The sequence below is a fragment of the Bos taurus genome, chromosome 10, assembly GCF_002263795.3.
Source record: "Bos taurus isolate L1 Dominette 01449 registration number 42190680 breed Hereford chromosome 10, ARS-UCD2.0, whole genome shotgun sequence".
In the NCBI taxonomy this organism is placed as follows: domain Eukaryota; kingdom Metazoa; phylum Chordata; class Mammalia; order Artiodactyla; family Bovidae; genus Bos; species Bos taurus.
Genome location: NC_037337.1, coordinates 88920329 through 88934260, shown reverse-complemented (window position 1 = coordinate 88934260; position 13932 = coordinate 88920329). Strand labels below are relative to the sequence as shown.

Sequence of the window (13932 nt, the reverse complement as noted above, 5' to 3'; positions counted from 1 at the left end):
AATGCTGATGAATCCCCAACTGATGCCAAAGTCCTGGAGTAGACAGGAAAAATAAATCTCACCCAGGCAAGGAGTAGAATTTACCACTATTTCATCCAGAGAGAGGCGGACTCAGGAAGAACAGTGTGCTTAAACATCTCATGTAACTCACACAACTGCATTCTGGGGTGCATCCTATTATACCCTCATTCTACAGAGGAAGATGAGTTTTAGAAAAAGTAAGAAACCTGGATGGAAAGCTACTAAGTGATGCAGCCAGAACTTGAATACAAGCCTATCTGATCCAAACAAGAGCACACAAGGTGGATGAGAACAGGGCTTGCTGAGCGCCTCTGATGCATATAGCTAAACTGAAATAGTTTATTCAGTGAGTCGTGGGGGGGAGGGGTAGATGCCTGAACCAAGCACTATTCTTATCTTACAGGTCCCTTGTATGAGAAGAAAATGTGTATATCAGAAAGGAAAAAAAAAATGTAAACTCTACCAGCAGAGGTCAAATTTTACATCCTGAGGGCTGCTGAGAAATGGCCAAGCAGACACAGCAAGATAAAATACGATGTAACTCAGGAAAACTGACACGTGTAGACCTATACATGAAAATCTGTATAAAATGTGGGGGAAGTTACAGCGAACAAAGTAATACGTACATGCTCACTATCACTACCAAAGTTAAACAGGCACCAGCATAGAAAAGCCCAGGTCCAGGAGTGAAGAGCTGGTGCTTTAAGTTCACAGGATTTTTTCCCTACAGAACAATGATACACAAAAGTGTATCCCCAGAACAGAATGTTAGAAATGCAAATACTTGCTCCCCACCGTAGAACTGTGCGTGTGTGAGTGCTCACTCATGTCGGACTCTTTGTGACCCCCATGGACTGTAGCTCTCCAGGCTCCTCTGTCCATGGGATTTCCCAGGCAAGAATACTGGAGTGGATTGCCATTTCCCACTCCAGGGAATCTTTCCGTCTCAGGGATTGAACCTGCATCTCCTGCATTGGCAGGAGGACTTTTTCTACCACTGAGCTTTCATCTGGGAACCCCAGACCTACTGAATCAGAACCTCTGGGGATGTGGTCCAGGTTTCTGTGTTGTACCAAGCCCTTCAGGTGATTCTGATACACGCTGAAGTTTGAGAACTACTGCTTAATGAAAACGTGGGAAGGCACTGCTGCTGCTGCTGCTGAGTCACTTCAGTCGTGTCCGACTCTGTGCGACCCCAGAGACGGCAGCCCACCAGGCTCCCCCATCCCTGGGATACTCCAGGCAAGAACACTGGAGTGGGTTGCCATTTCCTTCTTCAGTGCATGAAAGTGAAAAGTGAAAGTGAAATCGCTCAGTCCAGCCGGACTCATAGCAACCCCATGGATTGCAGCCCACCAGGCTCCTCCGTCCATGGGATTTTCCAGGCAAGAGTACTGGAGTGGGGTGCCATTGCCTTCCCCGGTGGGAAGGCACAGACAAAGTCTAACTCACTTTCAACTCTGCAAATATTTCCTGAACACCAAGTGCCAAGAATCACGGAGGTGATCAATAAGTATCTGTTGAATCGAATGACTTCCTAGTCAGTACAAAGTAAATGTCACTTATCCTGGGGAGAGAGCTGTACTCAGTAGGTATCTTCTAGAGGAAGCTCTCCACACACCGGCTGTCATCAGCACAAGTTTACCTTGCAATCTGGAAGCTCAGAGCCCAGCAAAGTGAAAAAGTCACTCAGTCATGTGCGACTCTTTGTGACCCCATGGACGGTAGCCCACCAGGCTCCTCTGTCCATGGGAACTCTCCAGGCAAAAGTACTGGAGAGGGTTGCCATGCCCCCTTCTCCAGGGCATCTTATTTACCCAGGGATCGAACCTGGCACTCCTGCATTTCAGACAGATAAGATTCTTAAGGGGACAACAGAAAATGAGATGCTTGGATGGCATCACCGACTCAGTGGACATAAGTTTGAGTAAGCTCCGGGAGTTGGCGATGGACCGGGAGCCTGGCGGTGCTGCAGTCCATGGGGTCGCAAGGATTCAGACACAACTGAGCGACTGAACTGAACAAGATTCTTTACCATCTGAGCCACCAGGGAAGCCCCAGCCAGTGCTACAGATAAGGAGAGCTGCTGGGCGCCGCGGGCCCCAACGGAGGGCAGAGATAACCGCGCGCTCTTGCTTCTGATCCAGACCGCGCTCAGGCCCCGGGACGCCTGCGCCTCGGAGGCCACAGACCACAGGGCCCGAGGAGGTCTGAGTGAGCCACCGGCTGCCTTCCTCCAGCCGGCTCCACCGGACACACGGGACCGCGCCCCGTTTCCGCCCACCGGAGAGCCGGCAGGAGTGGCCGCGGAGGAGGCGGGGCCCCTGCTAGTCGCCCGAGTCACGTGGCCGCGCGCCGGGCCCGCGGGTGCCAAGGACACTCGCGCGGGGTCCCCTCGCGACCGGCGGCCCCGGCGGAGGCGCGTCCACTGCGGCTTCCCCGCGCTCCCGCGGCCCCTGGCGGCCCGGGCTCGGCTTCGGCCTCCGAAGTGGGGCTGCCCCTACTCACCCGAGTAGGGAAGCAGGAAGACGCGGCGCTAGGCTTCCAGCCGCAACCAGGGCGGCGGGGATTCGCGGGCAACTTTGCCGCCACCCCCCAGATTGCGCTTGGTTAAGCCGGGGCGCTGCGCGGCCTGCCGGGAGTTGTAGTTCTTTGGTGCCCTCAGCCGCGGAGACCGGGGCGGGAGAAAGACCGCGCTCCCTCTGGACAGCTCCTCCTCCGGAGGCCGAGGCGTCGCAGACACTTGACCTGCGGGTAGCAGGTAGCCTGTTTCTTTGCCTGCGCTGCGGACACGAGCCTTCCTGAAAAAAATTATCTCCAAGAGTCTTTCCAAACTGGTCATAAATTTATGTTCAGTAAGAGGATGGAGTTGTGGCTTTGTGTATTTAAAATAAGGTATTCGAACAGGCAAGGAAAATTTTTACACAGTTGCTGATTCATCTTAGTCATCTTTGTCTCTCATCCATTCATTCATTGACCTCTATTTATGGAATGTTTGTTTATAAGGTGTACTTTGGAGATGATCATCAGACCTTCATTCATTCTACAAACATCTCTTGCTGCTGCTGCTGCTTCTAAGTCGCTTCAGTCGTGTCCAACTCTGCGACCCCATAGACGGCAGCCCACCAGGCTCCCCGTCCCTGGGATTCTCCAGGCAAGAACACTGGCGTGGGTTGCCATTTCCTTCTTCAGTGCATGAAAGTGAAAAGTGAAAGTGAAGTCGCTCAGTTGTGTCTGACTCTTCGTGACCCCATGGACTGCAGCCCACCAGGCTCCTCCGCCCATGGGATTTTCCAGGCAAGAGTACTGGAGTGGGGTGCCATTGCCTTCTCCAAACATCTCTTGAGCTATTATTAATACTTCATGTCGGGTAGAGATGGGGTGGAAGATTCATCTGTCAATTCAAAGAAAGAAAGTGAAATTGCTCAGTCGTGTCCAGCTCTTTGTGACCCGTGGACTGTAGCCTACCAGGCTCCTCCATCCATGGGATTCTCCAGGCAAGAATACTGGAGTGGGTTGCCATTTCCTTCTCCAGGGGATCTTCCTGACCCAGTGATCGAACTTGGGTCTGCCACATTGCAGGCAGAGGCTTTACCCTCTGAGCCACCAGTTCAAAGCAATTCTAATAAATTTCCAACAGGATTTTCCGTGGATGTTTACAAGCTAAGCTAAAATTTATGTGGAAAAACAAAGGACAAAGCATTACCTAAACACTCTTGAAAAGTAGAGACCTATTTCAGCTCCTGTTTCAAGGACCTATCCTTCTATATATCAACATTTAGTATGAAACTATAGAGGTCTGTCTAGTCATGGCTATGGTTTTTCCAGTAGTCATGTATGGATGTGAGAGTTGGACTGTGAAGAAGGCTGAGCGCCGAAGAATTGATGCTTTTGGAGAAGACTCTTGAGAGTCCCTTGGACTGCAAGGAGATCCAACCAGTACTTTCTGAAGGAGATCAGCCCTGGGATTTCTTTGGAAGGAATGATGCTAAAGCCGAAACTCCAGTACTTTGGCCACCTCATGCAAAGAACTGACTCACTGGAAAAGACTCTGATGCTGGGAGGGATTGGGGGCAGGAGGAGAAGGGGACAACAGAGGATGAGATGGCTGGATGGCATCACTGACTTGATGGACATGAGTTTGGGTGAACTCCAGGAGTTGGTGATGGACAGGGAGGCCTGGTGTGCTGCAATTCATGGGGTCACAAAGAGTCGGACACGACTGAGCGACTGAACTGAACTGAACTGATAAAAATTAAGACCATGGGATATTAGTATAGGGATAGGCTGAGGGGGGAAATGAATCAGCCTGGAGAGCTCAGAAACAATCCAGGCATACGTGAAATCTTGATATATGACAGATCTGGCATTATATTAATAGAACAATAGGGAAAGATAGATTAGTCAGTACCTGAGCTGAACCAACTGCTTATCTGTTGGACACCCAACACAAAATCTAACTCTAAATAGATTAAAGAATTTAAAAGGAAAAAGTAAAATCAGAACTTCTGAAGGAAAATAAAGGAAAATTTCCTACTTACTATCTCAGGGAAGGGTTTACTAAATAACATTGGCACAAATGGTATAGAAAACTTTGGTAAATGTGGATGACATGAAAGTTAAGAACTCCCTCATCAAAAGGCATGAAGAAAAAGACAAGACCACTTGGGAGAAGACACTTGCAGTACAAAGCCACAGTACAGAACTAGCAGTAACACAGAGGTGCATGATACAGCCCCCACCACCTCAAGTTTGCAATGTATAGGTGTTGTTTTGTTTGTTTTTTAAATATTTTGGCCACACCTTTTGGAATATGGAATCTAGTTCCCTGACCAGGGATCAAACCTCTGTCCCTTGCATTGGGAGTTCAGAATCTTAACCACGGGACTGCCTGGGAAGTACCAATATATAGATGCTAAGAAAAGAAAATGAATAATTTCCAAATGGTATCAGAAGCATTAAGATAGAGTCATGAACAAAGTAGTATAAGAACACAAAGGAGAAAACATTAATTTTGGCCAAGCGATTTTGAAATGTTTTGCAAACTAAGACCTGATAGGCTAACAGGGGTCCCCCAGGACAAGGGTGTTAGGGAGCAGCCGAGGCGCAGGAAAAGTCATAGAAAAAAGCATGGGGACTTACCTGGTGGGCCAGTGGTTAAGACCACACTTCCAATGCAGAGGGCGCAGGTTTGATCTCTGGGGTCTAAGGGGACTAAGATCCCATATGCCGAGCAGGATGGTCAAAAAATAAAATAGCAATAACAAAAATAGTTTTTTAAAAAAGCATAAAGATGCAGAACACAGTAAAAGGCATAAAGACATTTAAATTAAAATGGAAATTTTTAAACTACAGAGAGAAAATGTACTAAAAACAATTACTTTAACTGAACTTTAACTATGAAATTGTTACAAGCAGGCTAGCAGCTAACCCTAAGGAATGGGAATGGGGAAGGTGAGACTGGAGTACTTTCAGTGTAGTCTGTACCCTTTTGTAGTATTTGATTTTTTTTAAAGTGAATGTGCTGATAATTTTTTGTTTTGCGTGTGCATATAAGCTTTATAATTAAAATTTCGTTGTTTGTGAATCTCCTGGTGGTCCAGTGGTTAGCACTCCATGCTGTCACTGCCAAAGACCCAAGTTCCCTCCCTGGTCAGGGAACTAAGATCCTGCAAGCTGTGCAGTGTGACCAGAAAAAAAAATTTTATTTTATTTTAATTTAGCAAATTTCCAGTTCAACATGGTATGTTTGGTATACCCATTTAAATTCATGTCTTCCTAAAGGCCCATGAAAATGACAGGAAAGGAATGAAAAGGCATAAACCCAAAAAGGAACAATAAAGGAGACAAGAACAGACAGGAAAAATTAAAAAATAAATGTGGGTAGCTCCAAAGCAGATAGGGACATAAAGTGCTTTTAAACAAGCTAGTGCTTGAGCCCCAACCCCAGAAATTCTTTTTTTTTTTTCTTTTGGCCTCTTAGGGTGGCATGCTGGATCCCAGTTCCCAGACAACCCCCCACCCCTTGCCTCCAACCCCCCAGCCCTTGCAAGGAAATTTGGAGTCCTAACCACTGGGCCTAGAGGGAAGTCCCCAGAACCCCAGAAATTCTGATTTTTAGAGTCTAGTCTGGGGTCTGGGCCTCTGTAATTCTTAGAAAACTCCCCTGTGATTTTAATGGGTGCCGGGGTCCAGCCCCGGCTGATCCAGGGTATTCGAAGGAGAGACGGCTTCGGTGACCTATTTATTTAAATATTCATCAAAGATATAAAGAGTAATAGAATGAGGATAGCTCAGTGAGGAAATTCAGTGGAGAAAAGAGGCTGAATAATTCAGCCAGAAGGTGAAAGAAAGAACGACATGGGGAGACCAAGCTTCGGTGAACAAGGCCCGCACTTTATTTTCCAAAGTAGTCTTTATACCTTAAGTTATGCATAGAGGATAATGGGGGAAGGGGTAGAGTCATGCAGTAAGCCAGGCTTTCTTCCTGCAAACTTATCATATGCAAAAGTTTAGGTGATTTGCATCATCTTCTGGCCCAGAGGCCTGTTAACATTTTAAGACCCTTTCTTCAGAAAACTTATTTTTCTCTAAAGGTGATTAGGCAGGCGCCACCCTCCAAAGGCATTAAAGTTGCATTCCTATATGGCAAAGGTGTGGTGGGCTACAACAAAAAAGAATTAACTCAAGGGTCCAAGGTTACAAACATTAAAGCTACTACTTACACCAATTACATTAATCAATACACTGCCAGGGACACAGCAGGTAAGGGATTGGAGGCTTAGCAGCAAACATTGGCCCAACAAGTGAAAAACCCTTCACCAATACAATTTCTAATCAATCTTTTAATTTATCAAAGGACTCTGTATTTAGACAGTTTAGAACATCTCATGCCTCTCACAGATGGGAGGCTCTGAGCAATCACATGTGGCCAGAAAAACCTATTCAGGCAGGCTAGAGGACTTCCAAAGGAGTTTGTAGGTTGAAACACTATCACACCCAGGAACTTTATTAACTGGAGCTGTTAGTTAACTCTTTTTTCAAAAAGAGGTAGTGGGGGGACAGCCCCCATAAAGTCAGAGGTGTAGGTGAGAGCACAAAGCAGAAAGTAGGCAGACTCTGGTTTGGGGGGTAAATGCTTGAGAATTTCCAGGGGGACTCCTGAGGCCCGATCCCGCCTTTGTGTATGCCGAGCCTCCTTCCTCATGACCTGTGCCACGGGCGGAGTTCCTCACACTGGCTCCTGGCAGTGATAGACTTCCAGTTGAGCTATTCCAGATCCTGAAAGATGATGCTGTGAAAGTGCTGCACTCAATATGCAATATGCCGGGAGATGGCTCCCAGCAAATGGGCAGCTTAGTGGAAAAGCTCTGTCAAGCTGGCAGTTTATGTAGTGAAAAGTGGGTATATTGAAAGCAGTGCTTTCAGCCCCCATAGAGTCACCTGTAGAGCCTTAACAATCCTCCTGGACCTCTTAAATCCATTTTCAGGAAACAGAACCCAGATAGAAGTATTTTGCAGAGAGCTCCCCCAGAGGATTTCCATGCACAGCCAAGGTTAAACACCACTGATTTAAAGAATCTTGTGTGAGGGACCTCTCTGGTGGTCCAGTGGCTAAGGCACCGTGCTCCCAATGCAGGAGGCACAGGTTTAATCCCTGGTCAGGGAACTGGATCCCATATGCTGTAACTTAGGAGTTCACATGCCACAACTTAAGAGTAGCTTAAGAGTTGAGTTCACATGTCACAACTAAGACCTGGCACAGCCAAATAAATAAACATTGTTTTAAAAAAATAAAGAACCTTGTTTGAACTGTGTGACTCAAGTGTTCTAATTTGGTAGAACTTTGTTTTCTTCTTTATAAAATGATCAAATGGTGGTTTCCTTCTTAATAAAAGATATTAACTATCATCTGTTCTATTTAACCTCAGAGGTTCTTGTGAGGATCAAGTGAGACAGTGTGAATGCTTTGGAAATTGACTATTGCTGTACAGATGTGGCCCATCACACTTAGAAGAAAATGCAAACTCTTTACCCAACCCTTCCTTCTCCGCATGGCTATTTTACCACTCCCTCTGTCTCCAGCCTCTGTTTCCCAGCCTTCTCCCCCAGCTCATATCACACTCTAGCCACACCAGCTTCCCGTTTGTTCCTCAACCCCTCAATCTGGCTGCTGCCTTAAGGCCCTTACACTTGCTGTCCCCCCAGAATTTCAAAGGTCTGCCCTATCACAGAAATCTGTTCCCTCTTTCAACACCTCCTCTCCTGATCACTTTTATCTAACTACCACCACCCGTCTGCATTCCCTCAGGCACATTCTATCCCCTTACACTGTTTTATTTTTTGAAGTACTCATCAGTACTTGAAATTACATCATTTATTTGCTTAAGACAGCTGTTCTCTGTCTCCTCCATTAGAATATAAGCTCCATAAGAGCAGGGATTTGGGTCCACAGTGCTTGATACACAGTAGGCACTGGGTGATGCACAACAGGTGCTGGGTATGTAATAGTGAAGAAAACAGGCAAGGTCCTTGCCATCCCAGAGCATCATTTGGCTGAGATGGAAAAGGAGACAGACAATAGACTAGCAAAGAACATACGGGATAGTTGCATGATGTAATAAACCCTGTGAAGGAGAAAGCAATGGGAGGTGGGGTGTAGTAAAGAGTATCTGGATGTAATCAGTATTGTGTCTTTGGATAGAGTAGTCACACAAGGTCTCTTTGAGGAAATCACAACCTAACAGATGAGGAAGTCAACCATGAGGAAGATGAGGACGCATGTTCCAAGCGAAGGGAACAATAAGTACAAAAGCCCAGGGGTAGAAAAGAGCTTGGCATGTTTGAGGAACAGGAAGGTACCCAGAGTAACTCAACAGAGAGATTGGTGTGGGAGGAAGTAGGAGAGGCAGGCAGAGGCTGGGCCACAGGGGGCCTTTGGAGGGCTTGACAGTTTGGGTTTTAGTCCAAATGCAATAGGAAGCCGTTGAAGGTTGTTTTTTGCTTGTTTTTCACTTTGTGGGGTTTGGGGTGTTTTTTTTTTTTTCTTAGAGGATAATTGCTTTACAATGTTGTGTTGGTTTCTGCTGTAGAAAGTTTGGTTGTTGTTTGTTTGGGTTTGTTTTTTTTTTTTTTTTCCTTTGGCCACACCATGCAGCATGCAGGATCTTAGATGCCCCACCAAGGATCAAACCCATGCCACCTGCTGTGGAAGCACAGAGCCCTAAGCCCTGGACCACCAGGGAATTCCCACATTGAAGGGTTTTAAATTGACATGAGGTATGAACAGAGAAACTAAGTGGAAAATGCACTGAGCAACCAAAACCATTAAGAGAAGCAACTAACTCTTCCCAGAACCTGCCAGAGTCCCAGGTGCATTTCTGGGGCAGCACGACCTGGGTTGGCACATTGCATACTTACTGATTGAATGCCGTCCAAGAGAGGTTTTCATTCAGGATGCTGTGTGGCTTATCCCAGAGATGGACCAACTGTGAGAAAGCATCCTATAGCCAAGCAGAGGAAAAGCAAGAGAAACTAAAGTGCAAGGTTCTTCCTTAAGGCCACAAGAAAAGAGCACTGCAAAGGAAGGAACAAGGGGGCTTAAGGTCCATGGTAAAGAAAGCAGAAAAGCTGCGTTAGCGCCCAGCAGCATCTCAGAGGGGAGCAATGCCGGCAGGAGTCTGTCCACAGAAGCAGCAGCAGAAGGAGGCATGGACTATTGGCCTGAAGCTTGTGTTGGCACCCGCCCAGGACAGAATGTTCCAGTAGAACAAAGGAAGTTGACTCAGACCCAGAACCAGAAGGTCAGGATCCAGCTACCCCAGAGGACAGTTTAGCATTTGCCAGAGGATCAGCAAGCCAATCCATAAAAACTTATGTAGTAGAGTGGAAGGGCAGAAACCTGCTTGGCCTGCCCCATGAGGTGGTCAAACTGGCCTGAACCTGCTGGAAGGATGAAAGGGATTTTCTTTAATACCTGGGAGGAAATAAGTCAAGATAAGTAATCTGGAATTAATTTCCAACCCAGGGGCTGGAGTGATATGGAGAACAGGGATTTCTTATCTGCCTCTGACTGGCTGAGAAATCCCACATAAAGCACGTCACCCAGGCTCTTCAGGTTTTTTTTCCTCTAGCTTTATTGAAATCTAATTGACATACTCTTCACTTTTCTTATCTGTCATAAGGGAGAAGAAAAATTCCTTGTGAAAAAATAGCTGATATATCTCAGTAAAGAAAATGCATATAAATTCTTAAGCAGAATTCCAATTCTATTTATTAGACTATATATATATTTCCCATGTACATTTATATATTCTAATAGATATTCTATAAACACACACATATGCTATCATTTATAAAGCACTTATTATTGCCGAGTGCTTTAAGTATAGACATTTTCTCATATAATCATCATGATACATGACATAGATATCATTATTGTCTGCATTTTATAGTTGAGCAAACTAACATTCAGCAAGTTAAGCAACTTGACCAAGGTCATGTGGAAGGGCAGAGCTGGACTTCCAACCCATGAGTCTGACTCCAGAGCCCACTCTCTGGAATGGGCAACCCAGGATGGTCACAGATCTATTTAGAAAGGGAATCATTTGAGGCAAATGTCTGGGGTCAAAGTAAAATACGCCCTGAGATCTTTGAGCAGTTTTATCAGGAGAAAGTCAAGCTGGCTCAGCAGTAATCCTTTATTACCAACTGTCTCCAATAAGAAGCATGGTGGACTGGGAGCTAGGGAGCTGGGTTCCAGTCTTGCCTATGCTAATTAGCAGTTGACCTTGGACCTGTCATTTCCCCCTCCCTGGGATTCAGTATCCTCTTTTGTAAAGCAAAGTGTCAGTCCCTCAGTTGTGTCCGACTTTTTGCCACCCCATGGTCTGTACCCCATCAGGCTCCTTTATCCATGGAATTCTCCAGGCAAGAATACTAGAATGGGTTGCCATTCCCTTGTCCAGGGGATCTTCCTGACCCAGGGATCAAACTCAGGTTTCCTGCACTGCAGGCAGATTCTTCACCATCTAAGCCAGCTAGGGAAGCCCCTTTTGTAAAGTAAAGGGATTCTATGGGCACAATTCTAAGGGCTCTTCCAACACTCACATTCCGTGATTCTTTGAGTCTGTAAGCAATGTCCTATCACTATAGACTGACAGGGAAGGCAGGCATGAGTAAGCCCCTGTGCTGCACAGCCTCTGTGTCCTCCCCAAGGTCCTCTCTCCACCCTTCTCTGCCCTGTGCTGTGCCCAGGAGGCTGACCAGTACAGGCTGCATCCCCAGGGCTCACCTGCCCTCTGTCTTCCAGTTGAGTGCAGCCAGTATTAAGTGTGAGCAGGAGGCAGGGAGGCCAAGGAGAGAGAGACCCTGTGTCTGCACACACAGACACACACACAGACACACCACGTGTGCACCTGCCCTTCCTGTCTCCATTCTGACAGCAGCTGGGCTCCTCTCCTGACACATCTCCCATGGGGCACTACTGCCCTGGCCCCAGTTCCCACCGGGCTGCAGGAACACCACTTCCATCCCACACCCCTTTAGATTTAGGGATGATTAGGAATGACGATGGCTTCCTGCTCGACTAGCACCCAGCTGCTTCCCCTTAACATCCACGCCTCCTCAAAGCAGTCCATTCGTTCAGCACTCTGGATTTAAACCCTCCAATGTGCCATCTGTTTCCCACAGGACCCTGACTACTGCAGCCCCTGAGCGTGGGATGGCTTTCCTCCTTATCATTGCCACTGTCTCTCCACATGTCATAAACCGACATAGGAATGCCAAACCTCCTTTCAGAGTCCCACAGGCATCCTTACGGAGTCAGAGACCTAGAAATAGGCACTTTCAGGGGAGTGGGCAAGATTCCCCGATTCTCCTCCAGTGGTGGCAACATCAGTATCAATATTCTATTAGCCAAACTCTATTTTAAAAAAAACAAACTCTTGGGCTCTTTTGAGAGAGGCGACATGGGTAGGACAGACAGACCTGGGTTGGAATTCCAGTTCAAACTCACTGGGTTTGAACCTTGACCCAGTCACTTACAGGCTGTAAGAACTTCCTGTGTCTGAGTCCTCATCGGCAAATTGAGGAAAATAATATCTGCCTCTCAGCTTTGCTTCGAGGACTGAATATGACAATCTATGCAGTTCCTGGCACATTCTAAAGAGATGCTTAGTAAATGTTAACTGTCTTTCTCTCTTAGGCAACTGGGAGGAAGAGGGAGGAAGCCATCAGAACAATTAGATGGGTTAAAGTGGCTTCTCCAGAAATCCCATACCACCTCCTTCAGTTCTCCAACGGAATAGCCAGGGGCTGATACAGCAGTGGACCAAGACAGGAAAAAAAAAAAAAAAGAAACTAGGCTTTTGTCAAAAAAAAAAAAAAAAAACAATGCTGAAACCCAACTTCAGCAAGCAATTAGGGAACAATAGCTAAATACTTTCTATAATTAGAGAGAGAAGCATCGCAAGTGATGAGAGCGCCTTTGTCTGCACTGACCCTCTTCACCCGAAGACGATCTTGGCTCACGTGAGACGGAGACTGGGGATCTTTGTGTCTTTTTTAGTTTTCTTAAGAAATTAAATCTCACACCACGCTTCTCTTGCCAGGAAGGGAGGGCAGTGGAGGCAGTGAGCACCCTCTAGCCAGAAAGGCACTGAAATGTGACTCACTGTATAGGACTAATTCAATCCTGAAAGAGGAGAAAGTCTTACAGCTTTGCTGAGAGTTCCTGACACCCTGGCCTTACCCTGATTTTGGGGCAGGTGGATGGGTTGCCATTTCTGTAGGAAGACATGGCAGATGGGTTTTGACCATCACCTAGTCTGCTTCTTTTGTTAAAATCTGTGCTGCGTGCTAAGTCACTTCAGTAGTGTCCAACACTTTGCAACCTATAGACTGTACCCCACCAGGTTCTTCTGTCCATGGGCCTCTCCAGGCAAGAATACTGGAGTGGGTTGCCATGCCCTCCTCCAGGGGATCTTCCCAAGCCAGAAATCAAAACTGCGTCTCTTACATCTTATGCATTGGCAAGCGGGTTCTGCGACCTGGGAGGCCCTGCTAAAATCTGGGGGGCAGCAAATCCTTACTTTTTAACAATGGATACTCCAGACAAAAGCAAAGGAGAGGATATTTACACAAACATTCACACTGGAGAATTGCTCTCTATGTCTCGACAGAAGAACAAAGCTGGCTTCCTCACCCAAAATCTCTATGCCTTCCCAGGCACTTCTGTTCTCCCAGGCCCCCAAGTTCTAACCCAAGTCATCCTTTTCCCTTCATTCTTCTCAACCCCTCATTACTCACTCAGTCTCTTGATACTTCCTTCTTTTTATTATTTTAAAAAATACTTATTTATTTGGCTGTGCTGGGTCATAGTTGCAGCATGTGGGATTAGTTCCTTGACCAAGGATCAAACCTGGGCCCCCTGCATTGGGAATGTGGTGTCTTGGCCACTGGACCATCAGGGAAGTCCCTTTTGACATGTCCTTCTATAACCTTTCCCATCTTTCTCTTCCTCCCCATGCGTATCACCACAAGCATTGTCAAGCTCCACACACATCCCATGACTAGACTTCCATCCAGTCCCCCTTCCTCCAAACATTCCACAAAACACCACCTAAGACATTGTATTCAAAATTCCATCCTGTATACCCAGAGTTTCTAAACTACAGCACTCTAAACTAAGTGCTTCCAGTGGTAGATTATTTTAGGTGTGTGATACACACTGTTGGTGTCCGGTTCCCTTGACCAGCTAGTATGCCCATCACCCAATTGTTACGAGTGTTGGCTGCTAACAGCTCACAGTAGCTCCCTTCTCTGGAACACTGATGCGCTGAAGGGGGCTGCCTCACCAGGGAATGTCTGAAAGGTTACACCCTCTCTGATTCCTACATCGTGCTTTGAAGA

At 46.6% G+C, this 13932-nt stretch overlaps 1 protein-coding gene across 1 annotated transcript in view; it reads right to left on the bottom strand.

Moving 5' to 3' along the window:
• The window catches only part of ADCK1 (aarF domain containing kinase 1), a 131125-nt gene extending 128530 nt beyond the window's left edge, over nt 1-2595 (bottom strand). Inside the window, 1 exon segment of the mRNA NM_001076895.2 lies at nt 2530-2595. The gene's annotated coding sequence lies outside the window, so the exon portion shown is untranslated.
• Between the last annotated feature and the right edge of the window lie 11337 nt (nt 2596-13932).